Here is a 27,978-nt window from a genome sequence, read left to right on the forward strand (position 1 = left end):
ACTGTGTTTATTGAACAAGAAAGAATACTCCTTTATGCTTCTACTTGCCTTTTAGTTTCTCAAACTAATTACTGATTTTGGATGTTATTATTGTCCTAAGGATAAAAAGCTAAATAAGCAAATTATTATATCAGATTCTACATACGAATATAGACATAATTACAAAAGCTGACCATGTATGAATAATGATAACTTAAGAAAATATATAAGTATATGCTTAAAATATATTTTATTTTTATAGCTACAGATATATATACAGCTACAGATATATACAGCTACAGATATATACATATAGATACAATATTTGTCTCAATATTGCACTAATTTCATCTCTCCTGAGTATAGCTATTTACACAAAGTTGAATTTTTGTTTCTATCTCTCTTGTTTTGATAAGGTAGTTCTTGCTTCTTTTATGGAATAGCAAATGAACTGGCTGCAAGTATGCCATGCAGGAACATATGTGACAGCTCTGCTAAAACTACTTTAGCCCACTGTCTTGGCATATTTGAAGAACAACAAACGTGGAATGCAATCAACTGAGTTATCTACATGCAATCTTTAAAAGTCAACTTGAGTTCAGGACCAAAAAAAAACCAAAAAGGAGACTTAATTCTTACGTGTTTCACTATGTCTGACATGGGAAATCTCACAGTGTCTGTACACTGTATACAAAGAGCATTATATAGACAAAATGATTGACTTTTGGAATATACTAGTCAACTCAAACAATAAAACCCAAACAATCAACTGTGATATTACCTACTATTATTACGTGAAAGACTACGTGGGATGCATTTGAACAGAATATGTCTATTTCCCCAAGTAAGAAAAACAACCAAGAAAGAGTAGATTGCATAATGACATCAGTATTTCAAACAGAGTAGTTCTCTACATGTCTCCTTCCTCTCACACACAGCTGAATTTCAGCTAAACTTGTTTTAAATGTTCTCTTACTGAGGGATACTTTTAGCTTCTTTTCAAGACAAAAGAAGGCAAGAGAAATGTGAACTCAGATTTTAGGGAAAAGACTCCTTTTCATTACTACTCATCTCAAGTCAGTACTTGCCTTCCAACTATTATTGATATGGACCATGGTTATAAAAGTCCCAAAGACTAATGGTTGTTTTGTGAGAGGAAATTTTTAATTTGGAAATCTGCTCTCTTCATTAGAACTGACAGTTCTCAGACTTTGCCCCTGATATCTGACCTCTACTGGATCCCTCATGGGTGAAAAGTGAATCAGAGACCACTTCTCACTGAGGCAAAACATGTGGAGCCACGCGAGACACTGGGGATGGTAGTTGTTACCCCAGGATTATAGATGGGAAGTGGGTCTAGAAAAATTAAGTGACTTTACCAAGGTTACATTGCAGCTATCTTTACCTGACTCAGAAAATTTTTAAAGCAATCCGTTGAGTCCAATGTTGGTCATTTCCTGTTAGACTTTATGTACATTTAGAGTTATGTTCTTGACCCTGGCTGCACACTGGAATCATATGCCCCACAGTGAGGCCCTGGCCCCACTCCACGCCAATCAGAATCTCTGGAGGTGAAGCCCTGGGAACATTCTTTTCATTAACTCCCCAGGTGAATCTTATATGCATCCAGGTTGAGAATGCTGATTAAGAAAAATGTTTAGTTTATAAGGTATTTTGAATAGTATATAGTGAAACAAGCCAAAATGCTTCATTTTCATAGATCGGTTTTAATTTTTATTGTTTATATATATATATTTTTAAAGATTTCTTTATTTTTTTCCTTTTTCTCCCCAAAGCCCCCCGGTACATAGTTGTATATTCTTCGCTGTGGGTCCTTCTAGTTGTGGCATGTGGGACGCTGCCTCAGCGTGGTCTGATGAGCAGTGCCATGTCCGTGCCCAGGATTTGAACCAACGAAACACTGGGCCGCCTGCAGCGGAGTGCACGAACTTAACCATTTGGCCACAGGGCCAGCCACTATTGTTTATATTTTCACAACTGATTTTAGCCATATCTTACAAGCAACAAAATAACTTATATTGCAAAAGTTGCCTTCAAAAAGCAGGGAAAGGACTCTGAATTGTTAGAAGCTCTGCTCTGACCTTCCTATATCAGTCAGGATAGGCTAGCTTTTGCCAATGTAACAAATAACAAATATTACAGTGACTTAAAACAACAAAGTTTATTTCTTGCTCAGGCTATATATTTATGGTTGGTTGGCAAGATGGCTTTGTTTTCTGAGTCACTCAGTGATCCAAGTTGACAGAGGATCCACTGAGACAAACTTCCATGATCAGACAGGCTGAGAGAAGAATGTGGCTGCATAGTGGCTCAAGTCATATCTAGAAAGTGAACCACATATCAGTCCTCCTTATGTTTCGTTGTCCTGAGCAAGTTACTTGGTTCCAGCTAGTTTCAAGCATATGAAATATTGAAGTCCCACTATGCTTTCAGAACAAGACAACTGACATTTATGAACAGTTCTGACTACTGCCACACTACTCTAGTCCCACAACCCCAGGGGGCAGCTACCAGGTGCAGCGCACAGTCACCAGAGAAAATAGCATTCCACACATATTTGCTAAACACCTGATATGTACCAGGCATTGAGGATAAAAATGCATGGGAGCCTAGGGAAAATCAACAGATGGTATGGTGTGTGTCAAAGCCCTTGGGAGATGTACATTGAGGATCAGCCTTATCCGCAGAGAAAAATAAAGATGGAGAGGTAGTTGGGGCCCAGGGCTTTGTAAGTTCTTTTAGGGATTTGCATTTCACTATTATTATCATAGCTATCATACATTGAACACACACCAGTTGCCAGACACTTCTCTAAAGTATTACGTATTTTAAGTTGTTTAATTCTCTCAATGATCCTATGAGGTAGGTGCTATTGTTATTTCCTTTTTTTAGATAGTGAGACTGAGGCATTGAGAGATAAAATAACTTCTCAAGGTAGGGACCTCATAAGTGGCAGTGGGAGGCTTAAACACAGGTGATCTGGGCCCTGAGTCCTAATGTTTAACCAAACATGCCGTGGTTAAGAATGATAGGCCTTTACATCTGGAATGTGGCCTGAGAATTACCCAATTCAACATTTTCATGTCTCAGATAACGTTATTAGATGAAAGCTAAGCTGGAACTAGATCCAAAGTCGACTGACAATTCCTCTAGGGTTTTTCCATTGTAGATTCAGTCCCCTTACCGGTGAAGTATTGTTACTTTTTTTGAAGCTATTGGAAAACAGTGACCTTCCTACAACTAATCTCGAGTGTGTGAGGTGAGGAGAGTCAGTCTCAGTGCACTTCCTTCAGGGCTGCCAGATCTGTCTCATACAAAGACTCATGGTTGAACGTGTGACCTGAGGCAAAACCCAACTGGTGCTCTGCTTGCCAAGATCTGTGACCTAGGTTACTAAAGGCAGTGGAAAGGATGCCTTTTTCTGATGTTAACAGAGCTGAGTTTCTCAACCTGAGTACTATTGACATTTTGTGCCAGATTGGTCTTTGTTGTGGAGGACTATGCTACACATCAGAAGCATCCCTAGTCTCTATCCTCTGGCTGTTAGTAACATCCTCCCGACCCCCAGATGTGACAATCAAACTGTCTCTAGACATTGCCAAATGTCCCTGACTTGGGGGTTTGCTGCAAATTTTTCTAGGTTGAAACCACTGCACATAGAGGTATGACCCGCTCACCCAGCCATGTGCCCCTGAGGCCCTCTCTCCCTGCAGAGCTGGTACTTTTTTCTAAATCACACAAGATTTCTGTTAGAGTTGGCAGAGAAATTATCTTCCTTTAAATTTTTGTTGGCTGCTTCTCAACCAGACCAGAAGAAGAATTACTAATATTAGTTTCCTGAAACAAAAAATAAACACCTGGAAGTTTAAATAAGTTCAAAGGGAACATTCTCTCGATCGTAACGATGAACATCATTCTTTATGAATGTTAAAAGATTTACAAGATGCCATCCCTTAACAATATATTGAATCATCCCTTAATAACAGCACAGACACATGAAGACAGGTGTACAAGAACGCTCTTTATAGCTGTGATAGTGATGTTGGAGCACTGAAAAGCAACCTAAATTCCCATCAATAAGAAAGTGGTTAGGTAAAATATGGTACGCTCTTAATATATAAAATAGAGTGTTCCTTTAAAAAAAACCATGTGGATATATATTTCTGACATGATGTATTTGATAAAATGTGAGTTGAAAAAGACGAGTTACCAAACAATATATATAATCTGATCTCACTTATGTTTAAAATATGCATTATGTGTGTGCTCATGGAAATGTAGAGGGAAATGTCTGTGAAGAGGAGTGAGATTAGCAGGGAATGAAATGAGATGTGTGTGTGTGTGCATTTAGACACATGATGCTGCTGAGCTTTTGTATCTAAAAGTAACACAATAACACAATTTCATTAAACATAGTAAACAGCATCTATGTGGGCCAGAAGGCAAATAATTGTACAGCTGATTTCGAAAGATCCTATTGAACTACATGAAATGATTATTTTAAAATTTAATGAAACATAAGCTTTAAATTTTCCATGAAGAAAATGGACATTCAACCATTGCAACTAACCAAAGAGTATTTTCTAGAGTTCTAGTTTTCAAAGATTGTTTTTTTTGCCGAAAGATACGTTAGCTTTCTTTTGCTAAGAAAAATGTATTTTTCTTACCAAAAGTATAAAGGATATGGAAATTTTTATTGTATTTTATTTCAACTCCATGCAATTTTAAAAATATCACTCTGACAGAAATAAGAGATCAGTTTGTAAGTGAAAGTACAATAGAAGTGACAAGCATAGTGTGTATAGTCTTCAGGACCAGACAAAGAAGATTCAAATGGACTTACAAAATACGACAAAAAATACATATTAAGCAAAATGGATACATTATTTATCTCTTAAGGGACAATTGTTATTTCCTAGGAAGAGCATATCAATTAAACTATAAACATTGTCTTCTAATTCTATTATCAAGTCCTATTTTTGAAGAATTTCAAAACATGGTAATTAGGACCACAAATGCTTGGACAAATGAGTATTTTTTAAATTTTAAAGTAGTTTCAATAGTAAGGCTCATTCAAGTTTAAATTTTTTAAAGCAGGGAGAAAGCTCCTGTTCTTTGGTATGTTTTATTTTATCTGTGAACAAAAAAAGCTGATCATTTTCTGTTCCAACATCTTTACATTGGATGGACATAAAATGATTTTATTCATCTGGGCTTTCTCTGCACTTGGTAGTCAGCTGAGTCATCTGGCTTCTCCTATTCATGGAGAGCTGTGGAAAGCCCACGCTCTCTGTGACTGTGTCATTTTCTCCATCCTGTTTTCTTTGCTTTGGTTCCATCTTGTTAGCTTTGTCAGCCTTGAAAATGCAAAAGAACTATGGCTACGTGTATGTTTGTCTTCCTGGAAAACTCAACCATACAATTGGGAAAACAAAGTTCACACATTCTGTTTCTACTTTAATTAACAACTATATTACAAACTGACAGATAACTAATGAAAAATCAGGGGTTATGAAAAACATAATAGCTCAATCGAATGGGTTGCAATTAAAAGCTTATCAATGCCCACTTTTGTTATTATTCTGTGGTGCTTTGAAAACCTCTAGAATGTAATTAATATTTCATTCAATTCACAGCTTCCAAATGAATTTTCGCACTACATCAATGGGCAAAAATTAATTAACAGTCATCAACAGACTGCATAGGAACATCTTGTTTACACAAAGATTACTGTCCAACTCAACTTTAGGAAAATAATTACCTGCTACACACTAGGGAGAACTTTACATTGTTATAGAGACCTCCACATGGATGACTTTTGAGCAAATTATTGTTAAACAAACTGTTAGAGAGTTGAAAACGCTTGTCCTACATATAATACCAATTAAAACAGTTAATGGATATTCCGCCCAGAATACTGGAGAGGAATACAGTATGCATGGTTTACCACTGCAGTGAGGAAGCTGTAGAAGTTTCGCTGACCTAGCCCAGCATGTTGCTATCACTCGTTCTTCATTAAATAGTATTTCTTCTTTAAATATCATCAAAGAATGATTATTATCGGGAGAGGGATCCAAGATGGCGCCGTGAGTAGTCCTCTTTGTCTCTCCCCCTTCGAGTCTACAATTATTTGGACACTTATCGCTTGACAAAGGATATCCAGACAGCATCTCAGGACATCTGAGATACCCACGCGACTATACATTGGAAGGCGAATGGACTTTCCTCCGGGAGGATGTGGAAATAGGTGAAAACTCTCCAACCCCGACGAGCAGCCTAGTACCCGCAAGCGGCTTTCTTCCAACGGATGCCCCCAGAGGACCTACACACATCTAGGGCAGGAGCGAGCACACATCAGAGGAGCGACGGTGGAAACAGGTGACCAGAACCCTACCTAAACCCCCCGCAATTACTCCTAAACACAGAGGGAAACTTTGGAGTTGCACACCTGAGCCCGCGGGGAGAGTCTCTCCCCGCCATTGGCGGGGAGACCCCGCCTGGTGTTCACGGCACCTGGAGGGTCCCAGAGAGAGTCGCTGAGGGTACGGAGGTCTCCCAGCTGCCATTGCCCACCCCGTGGGACTAGGGATTGCCGGAGATCTTGGAGAGGACCGGGGCTGGGGGAAGTTTCAAAGGCCGGCTCTGCAACCCGGAGGGGAAGTGCCGGAGTTCCGCCCAGGCAGCAGACAAAGCTCTCTGTCTGCCATTAGCAGAGGGGCCATGCCCAGCATTCACTGCTCCGGGAGAGGCCCGGAGAGAATCCCAGAGGGCGGGGCGACCCCCAGCTGCCGTTGCCCGCCCCGTGGGACTAGGGATAGCTGGAGATCTCGGAGAGGACTGGGGCTGGGGGGAGTTCCAGAGACCCAGCTTCGTAGCCTAGGAGGAAACCCTACAGGCTCACAGCAGCCTTAGGGAAAGCCTCTGCACAGCACCAGTAGAAGGCACCCAGCCGCCAGCCACAAGGCTGGAAGACCCCAGGGCAAAAGCAGCATAGCTAGGTGAACTAACCACAGACTGTAGAAGATGCCAATAGCTCTCCTGCGACCCATAGAGGACAAGTGAGATTTTGTGGGTGCCGACAGCAACGGAGCGACAAATATAAGTGATCCCACCCCTGGCCGCTGGAAAAGCCCATAACACTGTTGCAGACCCCAAGGAAAGAGCACATCTAGGTGGGCTGCAACAGTAGGCACCAGCAGCCTGAAGCCCCCCTGTGACGGCCCCCAAGGCAGAGGAGGGAATCCAAAGGGCCATGGTGGCTATGAGGAGGGGCCCAGGCCCAGTTAGCAACTGCGGACAGGGTTCCTGGTTGGTGCAGTATAAACAGCTGCTCCCCCACCGCAGCAGCTGAAACAAGTGAAAGGAGCAACTAAACTCTATCTCCATGCGGAGGCACAAATCAACAACATCAAGCAATATGAAAAAATACATTAAATCTCCAGAACAGAAAGAAAGTAACAAATACACAGAAAACAATCCCAAAGAAAATGAGATATATAACCTAAATGATGATGACTTCAAAACAGCCATCATTAAAATTCTCAATGAGTTAAGAGAGAATTCTGACCGACAACTCAACGAGTTCAGGAGCTATGTCACAAAAGAGTTTGATGTGATAAAGAAGAACCAAACAGAAATATTGGAAATGAAGAACACAATAGAGGAGATTAAGAAAAATCTAGATGCTCTGAACAGTAGGGCCGATAATATGGAGGAAAGAATTAGCAATTTGGAAGATGGCAATACAGAATTGTTGCAGGCAGAGGAGGAGAGAGAAGCAAGACTAAAAAGAAATGATGAAACTCTCCGAGAATTATCAGACACAATTAGGAGATGCAACGTAAGGATTATAGGTATACCAGAGGGAGAAGAGAAGGAGAAAGGGGCAGAAAGCCTATTCAAAGAAATAATGGCTGAGAACTTCCCAAATCTGGTGAGGGAGATGGATCTTCAGGTGACAGAAGCCAATAGATCTCCAAACTTTATCAATGCAAGAAGACCAACTCCACGGCATATAGTAGTGAAGCTAGCAAAAGTCAACGACAAGGAGAAAATACTAAGGACAGCCAGGCAAAAGAAACTAACCTACAAAGGAACCCCCATCAGGCTATCAGCAGATTTCTCAGCAGAAACTTTACAGGCTAGAAGAGAGTGGAATGATATATTCAAAAATCTGAAGGACAAAAATCTACAGCCGAGAATTCTCTACCCAGCGAAAATATCCTTCAAATACGATAGAGAAATAAAAACTTTCCCAGATAAACAAAAATTAAGGGAGTTCATTGCCACAAAACCTCCTCTTCAGGAAATCCTCAGGAAAACCCTCATTCCTGAAAAATCCAAAAAAGGAAAGGGGCTACAAAACCAAGAGCAGAGGAGATAAGTAGAAGGACAACAACAGAGAGTAGCAGCTCTACATCAGAACAGATTAAACCATGGGACGAGAAACAAAGGAAACTGAAGAAAACTGGAAAACAAGACACAAAATGGTAGTGGTAGGCCCCCACATCTCAATAATCACTCTAAATGTAAACGGATTGAACTCCCCAATCAAAAGACACAGAGTGGCAGGATGGATCAAAGAACAAGATCCAACAATATGCTGCCTCCAGGAAACACACCTCAGCCCCAAAGACAAACACAGACTCAGAGTGAAGGGATGGAGAACAATACTCCAAGCTAATAATGAACAAAAGAAAGCAGGTGTCGCTATACTAATATCAGACAAGGTAGATTTCAAAGCAAAACAGATAAAGAAAGATAAAGAGGGACAGTATATAATGATAAAAGGGACTCTCCACCAAGAAGACATAACACTTATAAATATATACGCACCCAACACAGGAGCACCAAAATTTGTAAAGCAACTCTTAATAGAACTAAAAGAAGACATCAACAACAATACAATAATAGTAGGGGACCTCAACACACCATTAACACCAATGGACAGAACATCCAGACAGAAAATCAACAAGGAAATAATAGAATTAAATGAAAAATTAGACCAGATGGACTTAATAGATATATATAGAACACTTCATCCAAAAACAGCAGGATACACATTCTTCTCAAGTGCACATGGAACATTCTCAAGGATTGACCATATTTTGGGAACCAAAGCAAACATCAATAAATACAAGAGAATTGAAATAATATCAAGCATCTTTTCTGATCATAATGCTATTAAACTAGAAATCAACTATAAGAAAAAAGCAGAGAAAGGTGCAAAAATGTGGAGACTAAACAACACGCTTCTCAACAAACAATGGATCATTGAAGAAATTAAAGAAGAAATCAAATTTTATCTGGAGACTAATGAAAATGAGAACACGACATACCAAATCATTTGGGATGCAGCAAAAGCAGTCCTAAGAGGGAAATTCATCGCAATACAGGCTCACCTCACTAAACAAGAAAAAGCTCACATAAGCAACCTCAAACGACACCTAACAGAACTAGAAAAAGAAGAACAAACAAAGCCCAGAGTCAGTAGAAGGAGGGAAATAATAAAAATAAGAGCAGAAATAAACGATATTGAAACAAAAAAGACAATAGAAAGGATCAATGAAACAAAGAGTTGGTTCTTCAAAAGAATTAACAAAATTGACAAACCCCTAGCCAGACTCACCAAGAAAAGAAGAGAGAAATCGCAAATTAATAAAATTAGGAATGACAGAGGAGAAATCACAACAGATACCAATGAAATACAAGAGATCATAAGAGAATACTATGAAAAACTATATGCCAACAAATTGAACAACCTGGAAGAAATGGACAAATTCCTAGACTCCTACAATCTCCCCAAACTGAATCAGGAAGAAATGGAGAATCTGAATAGGCCAATCACAAGTAAGGAAATAGAAACGGTAATCAAAAACCTCCCCAAAAATAAGAGTCCAGGACCAGACGGCTTCTCTGGAGAATTCTACCAAACATTCAAAGAAGACTTAATACCTATTCTCCTCAAACTGTTCCAGAAAATTGAGAAAGATGGAGAACTCCCTAACACATTCTATGAAGCCAACATCACTCTGATCCCCAAACCTGACAAGGATAACACAAAGGAGAACTACAGGCCGATATCACTGATGAACATAGATGCAAAAATCCTCAACAAAATTTTGGCAAACCGATTACAGCAATACATCAAAAAGATTATACACCATGATCAAGTGGGATTTATACCAGGGACACAGGGATGGTTCAACATCTGCAAGTCAATCAACATGATACACTACATCAACAAAATGAAAAACAAAAACCACATGATCATCTCAATAGATGCAGAGAAAGCATTCGACAAGATCCAACACCCATTTATGATAAAAACCCTCAGTAAAATGGGTATAGAAGGAAAGTACCTCAACATAATAAAGGCCATATATGATAGACCCACAGCCAACATCATACTCAATGGACAAAAACTGAAAGCCATCCCTCTGAGGACAGGAACAAGACAAGGGTGCCCACTTTCACCACTCCTATTCAACATAGTACTGGAGGTGCTGGCCAGAGCAATTCGGCAGGAAAAAGAAATAAAAGGAATCCAAATAGGTAACGAAGAAGTAAAACTCTCATTGTTTGCAGACGACATGATCTTATACATAGAAAACCCCAAAGAATCCACAGAAAAACTATTAGAAATAATCAACAACTACAGCAAAATAGCAGGGTATAAAATTAACGTGCATAAATCAGTAGCATTTCTATACACTAACAATGAACTAACAGAAAAAGAACTCAAGAACTCAATCCCATTCACAATCGCAACGAAAAGAATAAAATACCTTGGGATAAACTTAACCAAGGAAGTGAAGGATCTATACAATGAAAACTACAAGACTTTCTTGAAAGAAATTGACGATGACATAAAGAGATGGAAAGACATTCCTTGCACATGGATTGGAAGAATAAACATAGTTAAAATGTCCATACTACCTAAAGCAATATACAGATTCAATGCTATCCCAATCAGAATCCCAAGAACATTCTTCACAGAAATTGAACAAACAATCCTAAAATTCATATGGGGCAACAAAAGACCACGAATTGCTAAAGCAATCCTGAGCAAGAAAAACAAAGCCGGCGGAATCACAATCCCCGATTTCAAAACATACTACAAAGCTACAGTGATCAAAACAGCATGGTACTGGTACAAAAACAGGTCCACAGATCAATGGAACAGAATTGAAAGCCCAGAGATAAAACCACACATCTATGGACAGCTAATCTTCGACAAAGGAGCAGAGGGCCTACAATGGAGAAAAGAAAGTCTCTTCAACAAATGGTGCTGGGAAAACTGGACAGCCACATGCAAAAGATTGAAAATTGACCATTCTTTTTCACCACACACCAAAATAAACTCAAAATGGATCAAAGACCTAAAGATCAGGCCTGAGACAATAAGTCTTTTGGAAGAGAATATGGGCAGTACACTCTTTGACATCATTTTCAAAAGAATCTTTTCGGACACTGTATCTCCTCAGTTGAGGGAAACAATAGAAAGAAGAAACAAATGGGACTTCATCAGACTAAAGAGCTTCTTCAAGGCAAGGGAAAACAGGATTGAAACAAAAAAACAGCTCACTAATTGGGAAAAAATATTTACAAGCCACTTATCCGACAAAGGGTTAATCTCCATAATATACAAAGAACTCACACGGCTTAACAACAAAAAAACAAACAACCCGATCAAAAAATGGGCAGAGGACATGAACAGACATTTCTCAAAAGAAGATATGAATATGGCCAATAGACACATGAAAAGATGTTCATCATCGCTAATCATCAGGGAAATGCAAATCAAAACTACACTAAGATATCACCTTACACCCGTTAGATTGGCAAAAACATCCAAAACCAAGAGTGACAAATGTTGGAGAGGTTGTGGAGAAAAAGGAACCCTCATACACTGTTGGTGGGAATGCAAACTGGTACAGCCACTATGGAAAACAGTATGGAGATTTCTCAAAAAGTTAAAAATAGAAATACCCTATGACCCAGCCATCCCATTACTGGGTATCTATCCTAAGAACCTGATATCAGAAATCTCAAGAGTCCGTTGCACCCCTATGTTCATCGCAGCATTATTTACAATAGCCAAGACGTGGAACCAGCCTACATGCCCAGAAACTGATGATTGGATAAAGAAGATGTGGTATATATACACAATGGAATACTACTCAGCCATAAAAAAAGACAAAATTGGCCCATTCACAACAACGTGGATGGACCTCGAGGGTATTATGTTAAGCGAAATAAGCCAGTCAGAGAAAGACGAACTCTATATGACTCCACTCATAGGTGGAAATTAGTATATTGAAAAGGAGATCTGATCGGTGGTTACCAGGGAAAAGGGGGTGTGGGGGGAGGGCACAGAGGGGGAAGTGGTGTACCCACAACATGACTAACAAAAATGTACAACTGAAATCTCACAAGGTTGTAATCTATCATAACATTAATAAAAAAAAAAAGAATGATTATTATCCATCACCTTTAAACCTCTTAATTAGTATTACGTAAAATGATTTTTTTTAAATATTGCCTCTTTAGAGTGGAACTATTTTTACAATAGGCAAATATAACCCAATGCAAATATGTAGACTGCTAAATTTTGTACACAATTTCCCAAGTATGTATCAAAGAACCAAGCTAAATCCTTTCTAGAATATCATGAATAGACAGACAGACAGATGGATAGATGGACAGATAGACAGCAGACGGATGATATATAACTAGAATGCTGACTAGGTAGATGATAGACACGTTCCCCTTTCTTTGAGACAGCATCCTAGATCTAAGAAGCAGAATTGAACATGCCATCACAGGAAAAATCAGGAGTTCTAATTGCATAATTGCATAACTCCTTCTCCTGCTATACCTAGAGAAATAAAATTCACTAAGCACTATATCGTTGGCATACACATGAAAAAGAACAGACTATACTGTACTAAATCCTTCAGTACTGTTAATCTTTTTAATCTGTTTCTTAAACTTTGGCAATTGAATCTCTCTGTTTGAATTTATGAACTTAATCTCCTGTGGCTAATGTCTCCAGTAGGAACTTTAAAACTAAACAATAGTACCTATATTTTCTTAAACATTGATCTTTGAAGTAGTTGGGTGTAATTCTGATTCCCTTGTGAATTTGCAGTATTCCATTCCCAAGATTTACAATATCTCAAAAGCATACTTACTCTTTTTCGGACATCATTATAGGATCCTCTAAGACTTTACCTTTGACCTTGCAAGATATTGTGTTCCATGTGTATCTCACAAATGACTCTCAGAGTTCTAGTCAGAATTAGTAAAGCCTGTCCCCTGAGCCCTGGCATATGTGGATATAGTGGTACAGCATTCATAACATCATTCCGGCTCTGTCTAGACTCTCTGTAGAAGAAACATTAGAAAATAATTCTGACTGAGTCCAACCAATCAGCCACAACTAATTTATGTGACAGTGTAATTGTAAACATACATGAGGATTAGTCATTTCAATTACACCACCACGTAGATGAGCTGAGACTGACTAGTTTGATCAAAAAGCACAGAGAAGAATACTGGAAAAGTTCTGCCTCCAAAAGGGAAGACTCAGCTTCAGTCACTTAACCACTGCTTAACTTTTTCTTTGTACCAAATCTTCAAACCTAGTTTATACTTTCGTCATAGATTATAGAATCAAAACCTTTGCTAAAACCAAGTGACATTGTAGCTAGCACTTCTCTTGATCTACAAGGCCTGTCACTCTGTCGTTGGAGTTTTTAAATTTATCTGATTCACTTCATTCTCTAAAAAGTCATGCAGATTTTAGCCAGAAGCTCTCTTGTCTTCAAGATATTGGTAAATGAATTTTTATGATCTACTGCTATCACTTTTTTATTATTTTAATGGTAAATAAATCAAATCCATAAACCTCTCGCGATCTTTCTCTCTCTCTTTCTTTCATCCTCTCCTTCTCTCTCTCAATATGGGACATTTAGTGATAATGAATAATGAATATGGCTAAATCCTCGTCTCTGTATAGATCTAACTATAATATACAGTAAAGTCTTGTTTTCCTTTCTTAATCACCATAGAAAAATCCTCATCTGGCCCAAAATCTAAAGGTTTAAATGTGCCACCATCACCAAAAACTGAGTATTTAGTGTTTACTCTATGTTGAATATTTTTAAGCTCTCTTGATTATATACCAGATGAGAAGTTATTAAAGAAAATTTCCTTGAGGAACTTACAATTTAGATAGGAAGCTTGTACAAGTATGCTTGTAACAATTAGCACGTAATATGGCTGTGTTTGAAAGTAATTAATAAATCATTTTTAATTTGTTTTAAATTTTTGTAGGCCACTATAAAAACCTTCTGTTTTCCAGGAAATGAGTTCTCCTGACCTTGTTTTAATCTGATCCCTTTTTATATTACGTCATTTCGTATCAACAGAACCACCCTCTCCAGAGGCATCAGATACTCTCTGGGGTGGGGGGAAAGCACAACCTCTGTGCCTTGTCCATAATTATTAGGTGACTGAGAAGTTCCGTGACTTTCTCTAGTTATCACAGCCATGGTCTGCAAGAACCTTTTTGTCTTTTCCCTGGTTCTTGTAAACAAGAATTCTGAATTTTTGATATTTCTGAAGTATCCCTTTAAGATACTTATATCATTTATTGGCTAAGTTCTTATTCTCTGATATGGAGGTTTTTAAACTTCAGTGTGTATACACATCCCTGAAGAGTTTGTTCACACTATTGATCGACAGCCTCTACCCACAGAGTCAACTGTGACTTGAAGGAGCAGGAATCTGCATTTTAAACAAGTATTTCTTGTGATTCTTATGTAGATGCCTTTCAGATTATGCTTTGATACACACAGTTTTAGTAACTTTGATATTACATTTTTAATGTGGTGTTTCTAATTAGAGGAGTCATCTTTGACTGATCGCATCCATGGCTTTAATACGACCCACCTCAGATCCCATTCCATGTTTGTGTAATTACATGTATTTATACCATCAGAATAGATACTTAAATGGCTCTCAGACCAAAGAGACCGTGGATGCCCAGTACCCGGAGATCGGAGAGAGATCAGAAGGCAGAAGCCATAGGGATGGATGCAATGGCAGGTGGTGAGGGACAAGGCAGACTCTCAGACGGAGCCCACTAGACAAGAAGGTCATTGCAGCAGTCCTCAAAGTCAAGGCTCAGCACCTGTGACATCAAAAACATTCCTCAGAGCAATATGGAGATTTTGCACCTTATCCTACTTTCCTTTTTCTTCCTATTATATACTTGTTTATTGTTAATCTGTCTCCACCAACTCCTCCCAAATAAAGCAAACTTCAAGGAAGCCTTCAATTTCTTATTTACTGTTATATCCTCCAATGCTTAGAAATGCACCTAGCACGTAGTATTTGATGGGAAAAAATGTTGAATGGATTCATATTAATAAGTAGTAAGGACTTTGAATGCTGACCAAAATGACAGACTTTTAATGTTCTAATGAACCTCATAAGCACTTACTATGACTATACATTCTAAAGTTGAATTATTTCTCACCAATATCTTTTCCTATCGACATTTCTCCAAGGACATGAGCCCATTACTTGCTGATGAAGCCTATTTCATATCTGCAATTTCTGACTACTAGATAAGTCTTCCTTCTAGTTAGTAGAAGCCTACCTCCCCATGCATTGGACGCTGTGGCTCTGGCTCTGACTCTTCCGTCAGCACTCACACACCCTGCCTGTCTTCCCTACGGCATCTGTTCACATCTTGCAAGTTGGCTATTAAGTTCTATCGTCCTTCACCTTCAGCATAAAACCTCTCCAATTATTTTAATCCTTCTTTATAGAACATGTTTAGCATTTTGAAATCATCCTTGTGCCTTGCCTCTGAAACTGCTCTTGTCAATATTTGTCTATAATTCAGGCAGCCAGAATTTGAATCAGTGATGCAGGTGTGGTCTGAGCAATACTCTGAGTAGAATGGGACTCACCACTCGCTTCAGCTTACAAGTGCATTATCTTTCTTAACTTTTTTCCATCAAAGTTGTAGTATAGAATCATATTGAGCTAATTGTTAATTAAAAGCTTTTTTCCCCCTCTTGTGTATTATAATTGCTCCTAAACACTTGTGAGGGAATATAGTAATATGTACATATATTTAAAATATGGAAATCTTTGCCTATAAGAGCTATCAAATTTTTTTTAAAAAAACAGTATTTTAAAAATATTACTTAAAGGCAATTCAGTCCATCCCTAGCTTCAGATTATCCCCAGATTAATTCTGATCATCAGCAAACCACATATGTGGACATCTTATCCTGAGTTGAATTTAAGTTTAATGCCATTATGCAGTACAAGGAACTTTGTATATAACCTATGGATAGACTTTTTAAAGACGTTATTGAAGATATCATTCATTACATTGCACAGCCCTTTATTTTAGATCCATCTTTAGTTTATTTGGGAGGCTGGTGCTTGATACTTAGAATAGTTATTCTTATTAATTATCTTCATTTTGCCTTATGATTGATTTCTGTAATTGTGGAACTGATTATATTTCCATTTTCCCATTGGTTGTTAGAAAATATACAACGAAATTTACAGCTCACTTTTAGCAAATGAAGGGAATTTCATCACGTGCATTTGTGATGCTAGCCTAATTCTTGGTTCCATTTCCTGTTTTTACCTTGTTTCCTCAATTCCCTCCTATTACTACAGCAAACAGCCTCTGGAACCTTGTGTCCCATTGCCTCAGTCCACCCCTGATTTCACATGCAGCTTCAGTAGACCCTTCCTAGGAAACTTAGAATCCCCTGGAGCCACACATCTTTCTTCTTGCTGCTCTGGGGCCTTCCAGAAGCCAAGGGAAACAGAGATTGGTTTGAAGGCAGATATGATTGACCTAAGTCAGTTGAATCAAAGTGAATTTCAGAATTTTGATGTGTGGGCAGAGACAAAGGTGCTCCTTCTTCTCTACTGGATACAAACCATGGAATATTAGAGCTCCTGGTGGTTCTCTTTGATTTCAAGGCGAGTCAGGACTATGCACAATAATACAAAAACATAATAGAATGATAAAAAGAGATGATGTCCTTTATTACATTATTAAGATGCTGTATCTATTCTCATCTAAAGCCATATTTATCTTCAGTTTCATATTTTCTATGTAGTTTAAGCCAATTGGAATTGGGTTTTCTGATATTCACCAAAAGGTATCTTGATATGCGCCCTTTAAACCTAAGTTTTTTCATGTCACAATGGGGAAAGGAAGACAGTGAATATGATAAAATTATGAGAATTCTGCAAGGTAATAAATATAATGAATGTAACACAGTGTTTAGGGGATTGTACTTACTCTGATATGTAAATACTAAATATATTGATTAGTATCAAATAAGTACTATTATGTGAAACATCATATATAGATTTATAATTTTCAAATTGGCCTCTGTCCAGACCTCTTTTCTGAATTGCTGATATACACATTTAACAGCCTATTTCATATTCTGATTTAGAAAGAGAAAATCATAAGATCTTAAATTTAGACTGTCCAGAATTGTACCTTTAATTACTCCACCCGGGAACTTCCCCTCACTCTTAGAATGAGCCACATCAGGAAATAGCAATAACACATACTCAGGTGGCAATAACAAAACTTAGGGTCATCCCTGTTTCCTCTATTTACTTTCTCATTCATGTCCAAACTTTCACCAAGTTCTCATGTCTCTATAGCCCAAATCTACCTCAATATTCACTTTTACCCATCTTCCTAGCCACCTTCCTAGTCCAAGTTACCCTAAGATTTGCCCAGAATATGACAATAGCTACCAACCTAGTCTTTTCAAACAACCAAAGGGATCTCTTAAGAATGTGACCTCATGCCACTCACTTGCTTAAAAAGTCCACAATTGTTTCCCACCACTGGCATGGAGTTCAAACTCATTAGGACACACGGCCTCTGTTACTGGATCCAACTTCATCTATCACCACTGTTGGCCTGGCTCCCTGAGGCTCAGCCACACTGGCTCTCCAGAGAGTCCTAGAGTAATTAATGTCATTCTCTGATAAATGTGCGTGAAACATGCTTTTCTAGATTTTATGAATGCATGCTCTTTTCATTGCACACTTCTCACTATTAATGCTACCTGGCCTCCCTGCTCTTCCTGATATGTCTTTACAGCACAGTGTAAACTTCCTTTATAGCACTTGTCCCACTTAATATAATTTTATTGATTTATTTTAAAGCTGTTGGTCTTTCCACTAAAATGTAAGGTTCATGAAGGCAAGGCCCATTAAATCCCTAGAGACTAGCTCAGTGGCTGGTATATAACAGGCCCTCAGCACATATCACTTGAATAAATAAATGAATAATTCTGCTTACTGACCATTTTCACCAAAGATATTTTCATATTAGTTGGACATATTTAATTTTACGTAAATGCTTTCTTTAAACTTTGTGAAGATAATCTGCTTTTTATAGACTTAGTATCTCAATCTTATTTTATTGTTTTGCTTTGTATATGGGGAGGAAAGAGTTTCTGTGGCCTGAAAAGTTCTAGAAATAAGTGCCTGCTTGCAATTCCACATGGTAGAGAAAATTCCAAAGCATACATCTAGGATTATGTTAAGTGATGAATTTTGTAAAATGGATAACATTAATGAAATTCAAGAAAGGAGGAGATTAATGTTACTAAAGATTTCAGGAAAAGTTTCCTGTTATAAAAAGAGACTAAATAAGCTTTATTAGAGAACTAAAGGGGGCCAGCCCCATGGCCACGTGGTTAAGTTTGCACGCTCTGCTTTGGTGGCCCAGGGTTCAGATGCTGGGTGTGGACATGGCACTGCTCGTTAGGCCATGTTGAGGTGGCCTCCCACATTCCACAACTAGAAGGACCTACAACTAAGAATATACAGCTATGTACTAGGGGGATTTCAGGAGGAAAAAAAAGAGGCAGGAAAAAAAAAAGAAGATTGGCAACAGTTGTTGGCTCAGGTGCCATTCTTAAAAAAAAAAAAAGCCCTCTGATGGCTTTCTGTTAAAAAAAAAACAGAGAACTAAAATTTGGATAGTTGGAAGAACAAATATGGGTTTTCACAGTCTAGGGAAGCACTATAAAATATTTATGGTAAGCAATGTATTTTCTGTGGAAAATTGACTTCCATTAAATATACAAAATAAATAAAAAATAAATCTATTTTACATTGATTCATGTTGTATATCATGTAAAATATATTTTTTGATTTACATCCAATATTATTTATAGCTTTCCCTCATCTTTATATAACTTTATGTAGTGCATAGAATTATTCAGAGTTTTACACTTGGTGAAAATTAACTTTAGTTTGGAGCGCTCAATCTTTTTTGTCTTTTCAAGGTATAATTTTGGTGAAGAAGATTGGCCCTAAGCTAACATCTGTTTCCCAGCTTCCTCTTTTATTTTTTCTCCCCAAAGCCACAGTACACAGTTGTATATCCTAGTTGTAAGTAATTCTAGTTCTTCTATGTGGGATGCTGTCACTGCATGTCTTGATGAGTAGAATGTAGGTCCCCACCCAGGATCCTAACTGGCAAACCCCATGCACCTAGAGCGGAGCACATAACCTTAACCACTCGGCCACAGGGCTGGCCCCTGGAGTGTTCATTCTTATAGGAAATATTTTTACATACAATAACTGAACTGCGCTAAGCTTATTGAATCTGATCATTTTTTAGTAAAGTCTTTAATTATAAGAAAAAATGAACTAACATGCATAGCAAAGACATTTTTAAAATATAAAATATAATTTTTAAAATGTAAAATATAATTTTAAAATATAAAGTTATGAAAATACAAAAATATGAATCATACGAAGAACGAGGTAAGTGATATGAGTGGAAAGAGAAGAAAACTCTTGCTAATTTATTCTTCTTGTTAAAAAAGCTTACTTTTACTTTTTCTTATACAAGATTTTATTTTGCTATTAGAAGATGGATGAGATTTTATTCTTAGTGATATATGTGAATAATGTAAGGAAATAAAGCAAATAGTTTTACTATTCATAGTAAATTACAGAAGAAATATTTCTTCTTGCATGTGTAATCTGAAATATCGATGATTTTGTGTGTGTGTATCTGTGGGTATGTGTATATCACTTAAAAAACAGACAGTTTGCTAATAGACCTTAATATTAGGAGCAAAGCAACAATTAAGCACAAGGTAAAGTTTCTTCTGTTCATCTCTTAAGTGTTGAAGTCCACACACAGCATTACATATGTACTGGGTTGAATACTATCCCCCCAGAATTCATGTCTACTCCGGTACCTCATCATGTGACCTCATTTGGAGGTCATTCCAGATCAGTTAGTTAATATGACGTCATACTGGATTAAGGTGGGTCCTAATCTCATAACTAGTGTCCTTGTAAGAGGAGAAAATCGGGGACACAGATACATAAGGGAGAAGACCGTGTGAGGATGCAGGCAGAGATTACAGTGATTTGTTTACAAGCCAAGAATCACCAAAGACTGCCAGCAACAACTGACCAAGACAGCCCTAATGTTTCCCTCAGCTTGGTCAACCTTTAGACAGGTTTCCTCCTGACCAGACCTCCCAGACCTCCCTTTTCTTAGAGCATTTACTTTAGAAAAGTTGCAAAGGTAAATTCTTTCTCTGTCCCTTTCAGATGTAAATCTTCTCCCAAATGCAGATGACCTCCAGTGCTTTTTTGCTAGCTCACCTCAGGGTTTAAAACTTTCCTGCCATTTGTTTCAGCAGAGTTGAGTTCAATCTTTCTCCCTTATTGGAATAGTTTTGACTCCTATTGCAATAATCTTGAATAAAGTCTTCCTTGCCTGCTTAACTGTCCAATGCAATTTTTTTTAACACCACCAGAACGTAGGAAAAGGTGAGGAAGTATCCTCGCTCAGAGACTTTTGAGAGGGCATGGCCCTGATGATACCTTGATTTCAGATGTTTAGCCTCCAGAATTGTGAGACAATACTCTTCCTTTGTTTTAAGCCACTCAGTTTGTGGTACTTCCTTATGATGGTCCTAGAGAATGAATACAATATGTAAATACGTAGACCTTTTCTAAAGATAAACTACTGTCTCAGTAGATTATAAGAAATCTTCATACTATCTTATATTGATGAAGGAATTTCCATTTTCATCTTCATTAAAAGTATATAACATTTGAAATCTCTGAGAATTCTCACTGAGTAAACTGTGCGCTTCTATTTGAACTGGTACCTAACTATAGACCATGGATTCAAAGGGAACTTTTGAAGACTTGACTCTTTTTAGTTGAAGTTTTAAAATGAGACTGAAATACTGACCTATTATATTGTGCTCTGTTTACAAAATGATTTACCTCATGGCTTGTCCACAGGACAACTATATAGCTATAATTTCTGAATTTTCTTTCATCATTTTGCAAATACTCTAGAAATTTCTTGACATTATATTATACCTACATCAGCTTTCTAGCAAAAAGTTTTAAAAAAAATGTTTCTTAAGGTTCACTGATGATCAGTGGCAGGAAATGGATTTAGATTGTGTGTTAATTGGACCCCAAACTGAGGTCCACAAGAAATATTCCACTTTTGATATTTTTCTTTAAATTATAATCCATTTTGTCATCATTGTTGGTTTCTGTTCATGTCTTCTCCACAACCTGAGAGACTATGAGAAGGTAGAAAATAAGTCTACAATCTCCATTGTGAAAGTGATAAATTGGCCTCCAATCTCCAGTACATTGTAGTTGACTCAATATCTTCATGGTTCAAGCTTTCAGTGCTCCCTTGAACTCCGTATCTCTGCCACAGATAGTAAGTTTGTTCTCTTTCTTCTCCTCTGTCATCCTCCCAAACTGTTCCATGGGGCACAATACAATTCCTGATATGCTTAGGACCCATTAGCAGCATAGTCAATCTCTTCCCACGATCTCAGAATCACTTCTTTCTCTTTCTCTTAAAACATACACTTCTTTCAGGGCTTGCCCTGTGGCCTAGTGGTTAAGTTTGGTGTGCTTCACTTCAGTGGCCCAGGTTGAGTGCCCCAGGTGCAGACCTACACCACTTGTCGGTGGCCATGCTGTGGCAGTGACTCACATACAAAACAGAGAAAGATTGGCACAGATGTTGGCTCAGGGCAAACCTTCCTCAAGCAAAAGAATGAAGATTGGCAACAGATGTTAGATATTGGCTCACGGAGAATCTTTTAGTTAGTCCATGCTCTAGAAAGCAAAAAGCCAAAAAAGGAGAAGTCTGTATACAAATTCTCATTGTGGCCTTGCTGTAAGGAAAACTTTCTTAAAAATTCCTAATCACCTTCCTAAAATAGAAGGAAGCAAAATAAATAGGAAAAAACAATAAACTAATACACTAATAATTATCCTACCTCAAAGTTTTAATGAGGAACAATAATATCCAAAGACAAAATATAGTAAGAGTCAGGGGAAAAGAAAAAACAATGTTGCAGAAAGAAAAGACGATCTTGTACCCAAACCTCAAAGTGTTCCCTATATTCTTGACATAAGTAGGGGATGTATTTAAATATTTAGGATGGATGGATGGTTTTCAAGACTAAGATAGGTACCTGGATGATTGAGAAACCTATTTACATCATTCATGAATACACACATGGCACACATACATGTGCATCCCATTAAATATTCTTTTAAATATTTTGATAAGACAAGGAATAATTATAGTATAAAAAAATTAATGAAAAATGGTATGTTCTGTTGGAGGTTGTAGATCTGGCTGTTCTAATAAAAATTGGACAAAATTCATCCTAAGCTAATTTTCATACATTCATGTTTTCATTTAAACAATATTCCACTCTAACTGAACTATCTTAAAGAAACTATAAGACAAGAACAGAAGTCTTTTCTAATCAAGGACTTGTAGAGAAATAGTATGTTGCTCTATTTGCTCTTAAGATTGCAATATTATATTGACTAATTTTCTCTGATTTGATAAAACATCATCTAATTTGGTCAGTTTTATTATTATAATTACTATGACTAGAAGATTTGTGGAGGTTACTAATTCTTGAGCACAGAATTTAAAATGCAGGAAATGAGCCTGACCAGGTCAAAGGATTTACTACTCAGGAACTCTATTACTTTATAATGAGCAACGAGGCAGTTCGGTTTTATAGATAGAATATTAGATATGAAGGGAGTCAAGAGCGATATTTCTGACTGTTATTTTAAACATCATAATCATTTAATCAGTTGATAATTTGATAACCACTGCCTTTATTTGAATAGTAATAGTTTGTTAAACTCTTTGAAGACTGGAATTTTTACACGAACACATGTAAATAATAATTGCTACCTGAGATTTTCATAATATGAACACATCAATGAGCGTCAAAAGTCTACCCCAATAACTTTCCTTTTTACTCCCTCCACTGGATGTGGATATTAAAACTGTGTGTAGAGCAGAGCCCAAAGAACAGAGGGCCCTTCACTATTTTAGGAAACTTTGAAATTTCCTAAATGACTTGTTTTCTCTGAAAAATAAATGAGAAGTAGACTATGTTCCAGGGTCAACGACTGGTACCCTAGTGTGGTTGCCTCCCCTGAAGTCTCTGAGTCTTCCAGGGATCACTATCAGGACTTCAGTGCTAGAGTTACTGCTGCAGTGTGGGAGGTGGGGTGAGGCTGTATGAGGATTAAAAGAGGAAAATGGAGAAAATACAAAGATCTTTCAGGCATCTGAGTCAAGTATGGCTGCTCCATGGCTTTATTTAGACAAGCCTTCTCTCTCTCAGGGATGTGGGGAGATAGGGTTAAAGGAAATCTCTGGGTCACAATATTTCTTCTCCACTTTTTCCCCTGGGGTGTGTGAACTCACTTTCAGCACAGACTTCAGTGAGAAATCTATAGAGCTCTAAGTAAATTTTGCGGATTCCCACTTTCCTTGATTTTGCTTTTGTGGGTTTTAATTTTAATAAAATCCTCAGTGTGAGGTCTCACTCTGAAATTTCCTGACATAATCCTCCAAATCCCCAACATTCTAGGGTGAAGAAGAGTACTGTTTAAGTTTCCTCTGGCTGTCACCTTCCAGTGGCCCTGCCTTTCAAACAATCAGGTCAAAAGAACTAGGGTATTTGTCAATTTGCATTTTTTAATCCCTAAAAGAGATCATTAATTGTATACACTCTCATTTATAATATGTAAAGCTCTCAACTCTTAAGGGCAATAATGTGAAAAGTTTATTAATCTCTGAGATAATTTTTAATATTTTGTTATATCAGTCTCATTATTAAAGTATACATTATGAGTCAGAATATATAAGTAATTTTTTGGTTTGGTATAATTATAAGTTTTTGTCAGCATTATCTATGGAAAGGAAGTCACTGGTACCAACAAAAGCAAGTAAGGCAGATTAACGCAGGAGAAGTTATAGGGCAGAAGCTCACCCCAGTATATGAAGAAATTTAAATCAATCCAGAAATTATCAAATACATAAGTAGAATTAATAAGTGGTGATGGGGAAATTTATGATTCACAAATAGAGAAAACAATCAACTTGGATTCTCATCTCACATCCAAGCACAAAACGCATACCAGTTAATTAAAAGAGATACATTTTATACCTCAAATTATGAAGGTATATGAAAATAGACACCAATTATTTAATTGCTGGATGAAGAAAATTTTCTAATACATTTCTTAGGGTGAAATCAATAGCTTTACTTATAAATTCAAAATTTCTGCATATACAAACAACAAAAAGGTAGCCAACATATTGGGAGCATATATTGCTCCTGCATTAAGAGCCAAAAATACCTAGTTTGAACTTTCTTTTAATGGACTTAATGAGTTTTGTCATTGTCTGGATCATCCTTCGATATTTAAGGAATTTCATATTCTAATGATGCCTGCCACAGAAACCAGATACTTGATTTTTCCCGCCTCCCTACCAGCTAGTACACAATACTACAACCAAGGCTTGGCCTGGCATTCACATCCATCTTGGAGATTGAGTTAGGAGTTGATTACTCAGCAAAGCAGGAAGAGAGAAGTCATTCAGTGAATGATGATAGCATTCAATTTCTAGGCACATTCATTTCCATCACTGAGATGAGCATGGCTCAACTGAAGTAGGATTATCCCAGTCACTAGTACCATAAGTGGTCATACTCATTTTTCCTATCTACGAGGTCCTTTTGGGCTGCTTACTCTCTCAGATAATGACCGCACTTCTCTTACTCACCAGCTCAAGTCATCACCTGACCCTCCTTTCCCTCTAAGATTCAATTTTATTTTACATGTTTCAACATGCCCCTTCTGCTTTGGTTTAGTTCCTTTATTTATGTTCTAAACATATAATGAATCCCACCTGCCATCTCCCTTTAATGATTCTTTGGCAGAACATAACAGGAAGCCAAATGGCAAATGATGATGAGAAATGTTGTTTTTAGAGTCCCAGCACCAGGATCGCAGAGTACAGAGTATGGAATTGAAGTTGATAAACAATAGGAAAATAACCGCACTGCCCCATGCATTTGTTTTGATGATTGATCTAGTTCCTAAAAGATTCTTACAAAATAAGTGCTAAATAGTAGTAGTAGTAGTAATAATAATAATAATAATAATAATAACTTAGGATTTACCCCATAACCCTTTTTTCTTAAGAGTAGTATCTATGGCTGGTGTTATGGGTTGAATTGTGTCCCTCTCCCAAATTTGTATGTTGAAGTCTTAACATCCAGTAACTCAGAATGTAACTTTATTTAGAAATAGGGTCATTGCAGATGAATGAAGGGTGTCCTCACAAAAAAGAGAAATTTGGACACAAATACACACACACACACACACAGTGAGAGAATACCATGTGAAGATGAAGGTAGAGATCGGGATGATGCTTCAACAAGCCCAGGAATGACAAAGATGGCCAGTAAATCATCAGAAACTAGGTGAGAGGCATAGAATAAACTTTTCTTCTCAGCCTTCAGAAGAAACTAACCCTGCGGAAACCTTGATCTTGTACCTCTAGCTTCCAGACCTGTAAGACAATAAATTTCTGTTATTGAAGCCACCCAGTTTGTGATACTTTATGGCAGACCTAGCAAACTAATACAGACAGGAATCATTGTTTGACTTCTCCACCTCCTCTAACTACTGAGACCAGAAATGTGCACCTGACATAAAAGTAGGTAGGATATAAGGTGTCCAACGTTCAGTAGTTAACAGACCATTCTTGTGACAATTTCTCACAGAGATTTTGAATGCAAAGTAGAGATAGAGAGCAACTAATTGGTGGTTAGACTCCAAAGCTGAAAGATGCTAATAAAGAAGACAGGGAACAGAAATTCTGAGCAAGAAGTCATGTATTTAAAAGGGGAAGTAAAGAGTAATTAGTAGCAAGGACAAGCAGGCTAAAGCCATGCAGAGAGTTTACATTGGTAGTCAAAATGACGAGGCCCTTAAGTTGCAGAGTGAAGCTAAAGCAGAACTTAGGGGCAGTTTTTATTCCTAACACATTTATTAGAAAAGAAAAATGTTAAAAATAAATAATCTGAACTTCAATCTCAAGAATTTAGAAAAGAGAACAGCTAATTAAACTCAAATGAATTAGAAGAAATAAATTAATCAAGATAAAACAAAAATAAATGAAATAGAAAGCATATCTACAGGAGAGAAAAATCTATAAATCTAGAGGTTAGTTCTGAAAAAAGATTAATAATATTACTAAACTGTAGTAATAAGCAGAAAAAAGAAAGGGTAAATAATCAATAGCCAAAATTAGAAACAAAAAGAGAGGATATCATTACTGGTCTTTCAGTCTTTATAAGATTACAAGAAATTGTATACCAATAAATTTGAAACTTTACATGAAATGGATTCATTCCTTGAAAAACATAGCTTGACTTAACTGGTACAAGAAATAGAAAATATGAATGTCACTAAATCTATTAAAGAAATTTAATTAATAAAAAACAATCTTTCTCTAAAGAAAATTCCAAGTCCAAGTGCCTTTGTTGGTGAATTCTTCCATACTTTTAAGAAAGAAATAATCTTTCTTACACAGCCATTTCAGAGAATAGCAAAAGAGAGAATGCTTCCTAACTTGTTTTATGACACCAAAACACCCTGATACAAAAATTTGACAAAGACATCACAAAAAAATTAGAGAACGATGTTCTTCATTAACTCAAACAAAAACCCTAAACACTGTGTCGACCAATAGAAACCAAGAATGTATGAGAAGGATAATACAACATAAACAAATGAGGTTAATTTCAATAATTCAAATTTGGTGTAACATACAAAATTAATTGATGTAATTCAATATATCAATAGAGTAAAGAGGAAAGTCATACAATATTCTCAATAAATAAAAAAGATAATTTGGTTAGATTTAACATTCTCTCATGATTGAAACTATGAGTAAACTAGGAATAGAAGGAAGTTTCCTTTGTTGACAAAAGATATACCCCCAAAAAATCCAAAAAGAAGTGTCATAGCTAATTGTGAAATTTTTAGCACACTCTGAAATGGAAAACAAACCATTGCTATTTGTCATACTATTGGAAGCCCCAACCAGTGCAACGGTTAGAAAAATAAACAAATAAAAGAGATAGATATTTGGAAGGAAGAATTAAATTTTCATTAGTACTATCAACTTACATATAAAAAATTCAAAACAATTTATAATTATTATGATTTATATGTGAATTTAGTGACCCTCAAATCCAAGATCAATATATAAATATGTTCTGGCAAAAAATAGTTCCAAAGGAATAATGAAAACAACCCCCTTTTACAAATTATTGAAAAGTGTTGCACTTATAGAAGTCAATTTAATGAAAGATGAGGCCTCTGCACTGACAAATGTAAAATGCTTAAGAGAGAAATTAAACAAAATGGAGGGACACAGGACACTAAACCTTGTTAAATCATCGGTCTTCTCTAAAAGCGATCTACAGATTCCACGCATTGCCTATAAAAATCCCAGCAGGTTTTTTGTTTGCGTGTTTTTGTCGA

This window comes from Equus przewalskii, chromosome 9, assembly GCF_037783145.1.
Source record: "Equus przewalskii isolate Varuska chromosome 9, EquPr2, whole genome shotgun sequence".
NCBI classification, from domain to species: domain Eukaryota; kingdom Metazoa; phylum Chordata; class Mammalia; order Perissodactyla; family Equidae; genus Equus; species Equus przewalskii.